General features: G+C 48.8%; 1 long non-coding RNA gene across 2 annotated transcripts in view; it reads right to left on the minus strand.

Annotated features, from left to right (window-relative positions):
* LOC126998076 (uncharacterized) overlaps positions 1–8,095 on the minus strand; it is a 72,130-nt gene extending 64,035 nt beyond the window's left edge. The window contains exon 1 of one of the 2 annotated variants that reach the window (XR_007752624.1): positions 7,359–7,638. This is a non-coding gene — a long non-coding RNA (uncharacterized LOC126998076). Of the gene's footprint in view, positions 1–7,358 lie in introns of both variants that reach the window. The other variant, XR_007752623.1, reaches the window with a different exon arrangement.
* Positions 8,096–10,401: the final 2,306 nt, after the last annotated feature.

A 10,401-nucleotide genomic window follows, 5' to 3' on the forward strand; every position in this document is an offset into this window, starting at 1 on the left:
TGTAGGGGTAGGTGTGGAGTGAGTGGAAGGGGTGTGGCGTGCTTGGGAAGGGTGCTTGTGTGGGTGGTATGGGTGGGATGTGTTGGGAGTTGAACCATTCGGGCTGGGTGAAGGGTGGACTACGTTAGTGGGTGTAGGGGTCAGTGGAGTGGGTGGAGTGGGTGGAAGGGGTGAACGTGCTAGGGAAGGGTGCTTGTGTGGGTGGGAGATGGAGGGGATGGAATGGTATGGTAATGCGGGAAGGTTTCCGTCATGCTACACTGACCTTACAATACTTCTGCGGTGTTAGTATGTGTGTGTGCTGTACTGTTAAGTATGTGTTCGTAGGGGGTGGTGCGTGCGTGTGTGTGTGTGGGGGGGGGGGGGGGACGGGGGATGGGGGAGGAGCGGTGTGTGTGTGTGTGAGTGTGTGTTCTAGTAATAGGGTGAGGGTTATCCTGTTAGTGGTGTCTGTTATGATGTATGGTGATGTATTGGCGCAAAGAAAAGGTAATGGTGTTGTTGTATTCTAGTGGTGGTGTGTGAACGATGTACTGGTGGTGGTGGTGGTGGCTCTATGGAAGTAAGTGGTGATGATGTATGGTGTTGAAAACGTACGGTGTTGAGAAAGTATGGTAATGACGGGGGTGAAATATGATTGTTCCTTATACGGCGGCAAACTATGAGGTGGTTGTGATGTGGCTTATTGTGGTGTGATGAATGTGTGTGTGTGTGTGTGTGTGTGTGTGTGTGTGTGTGTGTGTGTGTGTGTGTGTCAGGAACCAGCATCTCATTTTCTTTCCACTCGTTTTCTTTCCTCTCTCTCAGACAAGCGATTAGCCAAGACCTCCATTACTCAGCTATTTCCCTCCCGTTCTTCAGCCTTTCCTCCTCCTCCTCCTCCTCCTCTTCGCCACCCTTCAACCCTCCTCACTTGCCTACCGTAGACACACAGACCTTGCCTACAGCGTCTCTCCCTCGCCACAGACTCAGGTGAGGTACACGCGCGTAAGTACCTGGCCATTCATCCCCGTCACTACCGCTTCCTGGACCAAACGCAGCCCGGTACCGCGACCCTGACAGCGCTGCGTGACACACCACTGCCATGACGCAGCTACAGACACCCCCGACCCGCCCCCTTCCCGACACACCTCCACCCGCACCGAGTTCAGACCACCCCCGTCCTTCGTCCCTCCTCCTGGATCTCCCCACCGTCACCCAGCGCACACAGAGGCAGGAAATACGCCCTCCAGCTGCTTGGGTGATGGTGGTGAGGGTGGCGCCGCGCTAAGAGCCTGCGAAGAGGTGAAAGCCGCGCATCATAACAGTTTGGAAGTTGAGATTCCTGACCGGGCGATAAGAATGACGGGAGTTAAGTAGAGGATGAAAACCACAACGAGGAAGCAACACGTTCTTATACTCTACATGGTATCAGGGTGCTTTAGAACTTAAGATCCCCGAGAGAGCGATAAGAAAGAGGGAAGTTAAGTAGAGGATAAGAACCACAATGAGGAAGTTGCACGTTCTTTTACTCTACATGGTATCAGAGTGCATTAGAACTTGATATTCCCGACCGAGCGCTAAGCAAAACAGAACTTAAGACAGATGATAAGAACCACAACGAGAAACTAACAATGTCTTCTACTCTACGTTCTACAAGGTATCAAGGTAAATTAGAAGTTGCGACTCCCTTCCGAGCGATAAGAATAATAGGACTTGAGACTGACCATGAAAACCACAACGAGAGAGCTACACGGTCTTTCCCTCTGCTCTACAGGTGCAACTACGCCGCCTAAGGTGTCCCCAGGTAAGGATTAGGACGCCTTTGCCTCCCGTGGTCAGTCTTCGCTGGAGTGTGAAGATCGCGAGGCAGACGGAGGCCCCCTCGAGATAACGGAAGCAGTGATTTTATCTATACACATTTTCCGCTCTGCCGCATGCACCCTCCCCGGCTATCAGCGTGACCTTGGAGCCTCGAGGTCAAGCTACTGCACCGCTGGAGTGGCTGGTACCTGCTGGGGGCGGCGGGAGAGGCGGCAGATTAGGGAGAAGCGTAAGGTCCATATTTTCAAACACTCTCGGCTTCCACATCCACAATTTCCAAAGGCCACAAAGGAGGTTAGTCGGGTTCTCGTGAGCGGTTTTCATGTTCATGGTGTAGAAGCCTTGCCATACTATCACTAGGGCTCTAAAAACTACCAATGGAAATACCCACAACAACCTTTACGAAGCCTTTATCAAATGTGGGTGTGTAAGGACTAAAAGGTTTGAGAATATGAGTCAAAGGGACGAATTCTTAAGCATTTCGGTCCCAAAGTACATATATTTGACAAGGCTTACGTTGGGGTTTTGGGAATTTTCATGGGTATAGTTTATGACCCTGATGGTAGCTTGACCCTTCTGTACCATGAACCTAAAGAAACACTCATGAGGACCCGACTGATCTCTTTTTTGGCCTTTGATAATAGTTGATGTAAGGGATGGAAGCGTGTAGCATAACCAATACCGTTCTTCTGTACCATGACCCTAAAAAATCACTCATGAGGACCCGACTGATGTCCTTTTCGGCCTTTGGAGATAGCTGATGTGAAGGACAGAAGCGTGGAAGCGTCTGAAAACACCAATCCAATGTTCTCCCTAAGTGATTCTCCTTCGCGTGGTTAACAGATTCTGAGCCTCTCGTTTGTGGCGCCGCCCTCCACTGTGGACCACTTTGCTCACTCCGCATAACCGCCCGCCACCTCGTATACCTCCCCGCCTCTAACCCGCTCAACGACCCCCCGACGTAAATGGCTAGTCATCCCCACCCTCGTCTTGTTAGTCCTCCCCTTCCCTCCTCCTCTTCTCCTGCCTCCACCACACGCCAGCCTGCCATCTTCCTCCTCCTCCTCCTGTTCCTCCTCCACCTGTTTCTTCCTCCTCCTCTCTCTCTCTTTAACACTTCTTTCTACTTTCTTATACATTCTTCCCCTCCTCCTCCTCTATCTACCTCCTTTTCCCTCTTCTCTCTAACTATTCTTCCCACTACCCACTCAACCTCCACCTGTTTCTTCCTCCTCCTTTCTCTCTCTTTAACATTTCTTTCTACTTTCTTATACATTCTTCCCCTCCTCCTCCTCCTCTACCTACTTCCTCTTCTCTCCAACTATTCTTCCTATTTCCTATTCACCCTCCTCCTCCTCATCTCCTCTCTGATCTTCCTCTTCTTCCTACTTCTCCCACACAGTTCCTTCTGCTCTTCTCTCTGTCTCCATCTCTCCCTCTCGTCTCTCTTCTCTCTCCGACTCATCTTCTTCCTAGCTCCCCAACGCAGCCTCCTCCTCTTCTTCTCTCTTCTCTTCTCCCCGCTACTCTTCTTCCAATCCTACCTTCTAACCTCACCATCCCTCCTTCTTATTCTTCTTCCCCTACCTCCTCCCCCTCCCCCTCTCCCCTCCCCGCTTCACCTTATCTCCCTCCCCTTCCATATTTCACGTTACTGACCCCGCCACACCATAAGTAAATTCACCCTCAGCGACCAACCACAGCACGTTTTTTTTTTTTTCAGCCTAAACGAAGGTAAAATAAATTATGCCTTCCACCCAGCCTGTCTCGCCCCTCCCTCCCTCTCTCGGTCTCTCTCTCCCTCTCTGCCTCTGTCTTCCATCTCAATCAGCAGAAGGTCTAGATCGCGACCCGGATTTAGTAGCGGAGCGGAATGTCAACAAGAAGACGAGACCAAGATCGAGACCAGACCAGAGCGAATGCCACGCCTCCCTGCGGGTCCTCGAGGCGTCTGAGATTTGGGGTTTTCATTCATTTTCATTCATCTTCGTTCATTGTGTCCGGCAGTTAAGAGAAGAATGTGTTTATCCCGCCTCTTATGGCCCGCGAGAGAGAGAGAGAGAGAGAGAGAGAGAGAGAGAGAGAGAGAGAGGATGCGGGTATATAAGATCACACTCCACATATTATTAGCGATTAGGTTACTTATATGATCGAGATAAGCTTTGGATATGCTCTCTCTCTCTCTCTCTCTCTCTCTCTCTCTCTCTCTCTCTCTCTCTCTCTCTCTCTAAGACATGATTTATAACCTTCTAAAGCTTCACTCTTACGATGAAACATGATGATCAATATGCGCACACACACACACACGCACGAACTCACCGGCTCGCGTACGCCTGAAAATATTTACTCATGATAATCTGACGTTGCCCAACACATTTTTTTTAACCCTAACGCTTTTTAATTCCCTTACGACAACACTCCTTCGTACGCGACCCAGACATAACAGAGTCTTGGGATTATTTACTTGTTTTACGTTGAGGACTTTTAATTAAGAACACGTCGAGAAAAAAAGAAAAAAGTGAGTGAATTTAATAAAAAAACATGAATCACACCAGTACGATTCACATAGTCACTCTGATTAAAAATAAACACACACATAAACACACTAACATAGGACATACACACAATAAATAACATTAAAGTAACCGAAATTGACCTCTCTTTTTGGTCACTCCTTTGACCTCTATTCAGGAGCAGTATGTAGCGGGCTCTTTTATATATTTTTCTTTACGCCCTTGAACTGTCTCCTTAGCTGTAAAAAAAAAAAAAAATACACCACAAAATACCACTCACTTCATTTCACCTTTAATCAACCAAACATAAACAAACAAACAAACATCAAACATCTCACTCACATCTCAAAACAACAACGAAACCAACCAACAAGGAGGAAAGAAAAAGCAAAACAAATAAAGTGAGACAGAAGGAAGACAACGACGAAGACAAGAAGGAGGAAGAGGGAAAAAAAAAAAAGCAAACAAGCCTTCAAAAGCTGTGCAGGTATTTGGGTCCGTCAAGGTAACAGAACTATAAGCACACACGGCAACGCTGCGGCAGGTAAGGGAGGGAGAGTTGCATCACCGTGAAGGACGACGCGCCTCACACCCGTATTCTCAAACCTTTGGGCGCCCAATTACACATATTTTACAAGGCTTTCGCAGGCGTTTCGGGCATTTTCAGGAGTAGTTTAATGGCCCTGGTGGTTGTTTAACTCTTCTGTACCATGAATGTGAAAAAAGTCCTCATGAAAGCCCGATTAATCTCCATGTTGACCTTTGAAAATAGTTAATGTGGGAGGTGGAAGCGTCTGAGAATACCGCCCTCACACCTCGCGGGTCGCCTGTCATGCCCCTTAACGCCCGTCATGCCAAGCCGAAGGTATGAGCATGCCCACACCTGCCCATCTGTCCACCCACCTGTCCGTTTTAAATCCCACAAGCTACCCACTCCCACCCTCCTACCGCACACTTACATAGTCACTCAGCTGTCCGTTTTAAATCCCACAAGCCACCCACTCCCACCTGCCTACCTTAAACTCACCTAGCCACCCACCTGTGTCTACCTACCTGTAATTATGCAAAGACACACCTATACTCATCCATCTGTCCATCTCATCTTATATCTTTATGCCAGGTAAATCTTCACACATCCACTCTCTCACCTGCCCACCTCATACTAGCATACCCACCCACCTGTAATTATGCCCAGACACACATACCCATCCACACTTTCTATCTCTCCCCCTCTTCACCTGTCCATCTCCAAGCCAGGTAAGTCTTCAGCCACCCACTCTCACTGCCTACTTCACACTAACACCCAACCACCAGCCTACCCACCTGTAATTATGCCCAGACACATATACCCACCTACCTTACCCCCCACACTCCCTCCCACCAACCAGAAAGAAAGATAAGAATGGAAAAAAAGAGTGGAAGAGAGAGAAAAATCACCTATTCACTGCCTACCTGCAATCCCTCACTCACGCCACCACGTAACATACCCGCCTACCTGCCTGCTTACCTGTCCATCTCCTCACCTGCCCACCCAGCCACCAGGTATATTTTCACCCACCCACCCAACCACCTGCCTACCCGCACTCACTCACTCACGCCACAACAAACACACCTTCCCTCCCACCCACTCTCTCCTCTTCCTCCTCCCGCCAGGTATACGTCCACCTTTACCTGCCTACCCACCCACCTACCTACCTGGCCCACCTGCACTAATTCACTCATCTCCACCTCCCCTGCACCTGCCTATGATTACACACCTGATTCTTTCCTCTATTAATCGCTGCCTTTCTTCACTTTCACTAACCTAATCTAACCTAACTTAACTTAACCTAACCTCTCACTCCCATTAATCTAACATAACCAAACCTCTAACTTTGACTAACCTAACCTAATTTCTAACTTTCGCTAACCTAACCTTACCTCTCACTAACTTAACCTAACATCACTGGGAACTTATTTAACATTTTCTTTACTCTCACACGATCGTATAGAAACAAGGACTAACATCTACAATACCATTTACACCTGACTCTTTCCTCTATTAATATTGCTACCTCTCCCATTATGACTATCCTAACCTAAAATATCATAACTGAGACCTGAATTCTAACGTTTTCTTTCCCCTTACAAGATGCGACACAAACAAGGACTAACATTTTTACTAGTTTCCTTCCCTTAGGCCAACCTTCGTCTAAACCCTGCCAAGTCATCCCTTACCTGAGGCGAGATATACATGACAAAGGTAAGAGAGACAAAATACCTGGCGCATTCCACGTTACACCTGCCCCACCACCCCTACACGTGCCCTGCCATGCCCACACCACAAGGGGGAGGAAATGAGTATCCGAGAGGGAGTGTGTGGCATGAGGGAGGGAGGGAGGCGCAGCGGGGTCCCTACAGCCCTCACCCGCATCAATAGGAGGGGGTCAAAAGGGGAGGGGGGGGTTGAAGGGGGTGGGGGTGAGAAGGGGAAGGGGGCGGCGACCATGGGGGTTGACCGCGACATGGTAATAAAAAAACTAGCGTCGCTCTTTTAGTCTTTGGTGTGTGTGTGCGTGTGTGTGTGTGTGTGTGTGTGTGTGTGTGTGTGTGTGTGTGTGTGTGTGTGTGTGTGTGTGTGTGTTCCAGGCGCACGCAACCCCCGCTGGGAGGCCTAAGCAAGTCACGCCCATGTCCAAAACTCCCTTCTCGTTACCCTTCAAAAAGCAAAACAAAAAAAATCAACACAATACGATCGCCAACACAAAAAAAACACAAACAAACACAAACAAACACGCCCCAAAACAAATACACACACGGAGTCAAAAACAAAATCCACCGAACTCAAACTCTCATTTTTATCCGTCTTTTCCAGATCAAGAACATAAACAAAACTCGTCACTTTCAAGACACGTTCACATTTTCCAGGTAATCCTTTCTTTAACCCTCAATAGCATCCTTTCTTAGAGTCCCCCGGCGTCACCCTCCTGCCGGGGACCCCTGGGGCGTGAGGAACGAGCGCCACATGGACCACGGTGGGAGCGGAAGGGATGCTGGCCGTACCGAAGTGTGACGGCCAGTGAAGCGACGCGTTGGAGCAGCCGAGTACGTCCTCCCACACAGCCGACCCACGTAACACTGACGCCCGCCCGCCCCAGCCAGCCACCCTCCGCCGCCACCACCATCACCACCACGCTGCTCCTTCGCCTCCTTCCCTGTCCCCCGCCCGCCCTGCCTCCTGTCCTATCCTGTCCTTCCCGGGAACTCCGCTGATCCTGCCACAGTTCCTCCTCTTACTCCTCCTCCTGCTTCTTATCATTTGCTTTCCTCTTCACTGTCCTGTTCCTCTTCTTCTGCATCTCCTCCTGTGGGGGTTTTTTTTCTCCTACTGTTGCGTCATTCTCATTCTTTCCTACTTGCTCTTACTCCGTCTCCTCTTCTTTCTCCTCTTCCTACTTGTTTTCTCTCTGTCTTCTACTTCTATTTGTTTCTACTCGCTGTCTCTTTCTCCGTCTTTCTCTTCTCTCCACATTCTCTTCTTCCTCCTTCTTTTTATCCTTCTTCTTCCTACTTGTTATCCGTCTTGCGTCTTCTCCTTCTACTTCTGTTGTTTTTTACTCACTCTTCTTCTTGCCTGTTCCTCTTTCTCCCCTGTACTTCTTCTTCTTTCCTCTTTCATTTCCCTTTCTCTCTCCTTTTCCTGCATTTATTATTCTTCATTTCCTTCTTCTTTCTTCCTCTTCTCTCCCTCTCCTACAGTTATCATTCCTCTTCTCCTTCCTCTTTCTCTCCTCTATCTCCCTCTCTCTCCTGCAGTTATCATCCTTCCTCTCCTAGCTTCTTCTTTCTCTCCTCTATCTCCCTCTCTCTCCTGCAGTTAATTCTTCCTCCTCTCCTCCTCCTTCCTCGTCTCCTTCAGTAGCACCTCCTCAGGCTTCCTCGGCGCTGCAGGTCTTATGGCGAGCTTCATAATATTACGGGTTAGCCCCATAATTGCCGACGTCCCTGCAGCTTCTGAAGGTTACGGTGGTGATGGTGGTGGTGGTGGTGGTGGTGGTGATAATGTGACAGTGGTGGTGGTGGTGGTGGTGGTGGTGGTATGTGCAGTGATGAGGGTGTTGTTGCTAGTGGTGGTGAGTGTTAGTGGTAGTGATGGTGATGGTGGTGATGGTGATGGTAGTAGCGATGATAGTAGGAAGGGTAGTAGTAGTAGTAGTAGTAGTAGTAGTAGTAGTAGTAGTAGTAGTAGTAGCAGCAGTAGTAGTAGTAGTAGTAGTAGTAGTAGTAGTAGTAGGGAATATTTGACGACACCGATGTAGAAATAAAGAAAGTAAAAAAGGAAGGAAGGAAGAGATGAAGGAAGGAAGAAGGAGGGAATGAAGGATAGAAGGAGGGAAGTTAGAGGTAGTGGTGATGAGGTTTGGTGGTGATCTTTGGTGGTGGTGGTGATGAAATGGTGATTCTTGTGACGGTGGTGTTAATGCATGACGGTGATAATCATAATGACACCTGCAAGTTACCTGGTTATTTATAGAGCGGCGAAGGGCGGGACGCGGAAACAATTACAACAGAAGATGGAGGAGGACAATGAGGTGGAGGAGGAGGAGGAGGAGGGAGGAAAGGAGAAGTGGGGAGTGACTTCAGCAGGCAGACAAGCAGGCGAGCAGGCAGGCACCACCACGCACTGCCAAGGTTATGCTAACACCAACCACACGCCCTCTGAAACGCACTTCTCTCTCTCTCTCTCTCTCTCTCTCTCTCTCTCTCTCTCTCTCTCTCTCTCTCAGCTATGATACAACCCGGAAATACAGCTTCTTCACGCGTTCTCTTTCCCGTCGAGAAAATTACATATAAGAATCGAGGTCGTGCGTTCTTTTTGCGATGATTATAAGCTAAAAGTGTGGGGCTTTGGTGATAAACTTTACACGCGGGAAAGCCAGGAAATACAGAAAGGCCGGAGGATATACATGAGGCAGGATGCGGGGAAGTCAATCAGTCAGTCAGTCAGTCAGTCAGTTAGTCAGTTTAGTGTTCTTGGTGTGAAGGTCAGAGTTGTGTGTGTGTGTGTGTGTGTGTGTGTGTGTGTGTGTGTGTGTGTGTGTGTTTGTTTGTGTAGGTGTCCAAGGCAAATTATCCAGCCATTACCGCCAAGGAGACAGCGCGAGTGAGTGATATAACGCTTAGCAGACTCTGAAGGGGGTGAAGCAAGGGGTGTCTGAGGGGGGCACAGCGAGGGGTGTCTGAGGGGGGTACAGCAAAGGGTGTCTGAGTGGGGTACAGCAAGGGGTGTCTGAGGGGGGTACAGCAAAGGGTGTCTGAGTGGGGCACAGCGAGGGGTGTCTGAGGGGGGTACAGCAAAGGGTGTCTGAGTGGGGTACAGCAAGGGGTGTCTGAGGGAGGCGACGACAGGGAGGAGGATTTATGGAGAGGACAAAGACTCAGCAAGGAGGAAAGACGAATTGGTATATTAGGTGACGAGTTTATAGTTTCCTGAAGAAGGGAAGGAGAGATAAGCAAGGGATATTAGAGGACAACGACGGACGGAAAAAAGGAAGAAAGGAAAGAAGGAAGGAGGGAATGAAGGAAGGAGAGAAGACTTTAACTGGCACTACACACGCCGAAGGAACGCAAACTACTGAAGAAAGGGTGAAGGAGGTATAAGCAAGGGATATTATAGGACAACGACGGGCAGAAAAAAAGAAGAAACGAAAGAAGGAAGGAGGGAATGAAGGAAGGAGAGAAGACTTTAACTGGCACTACACACGCCGAAGAAACGCAGACTACTGAAGGAGGCGTGAAGGAGAGATAAGCAAGGGATATTAGAGGACAACGACGGACAGAAAAAAGGAAGAAAGGAAGGAAGGAAAGAAGGAAGGAGGGAATGGAGAAAGGAGAGAAGACTTTAACTGGCACTACACACACCGAAGGAACACAAACTACTGAAGAAAGGGTGAAGGAGGTATAAGCAAGGGATATTAGAAGACAACGACGGACAGAAAAAAAGGAAGAAAGGAAAAAAGGAAGGAGGGAATGAAGGAAGGAGAGAAGACTTTAACTGGCACTACACACGCCGAAGGAACGCAAACTACTGAAGAAGGGGTGAAGG

The sequence above is a fragment of the Eriocheir sinensis genome, chromosome 13 (genome assembly GCF_024679095.1).
Source record: "Eriocheir sinensis breed Jianghai 21 chromosome 13, ASM2467909v1, whole genome shotgun sequence".
Lineage (NCBI taxonomy): Eukaryota > Metazoa > Arthropoda > Malacostraca > Decapoda > Varunidae > Eriocheir > Eriocheir sinensis.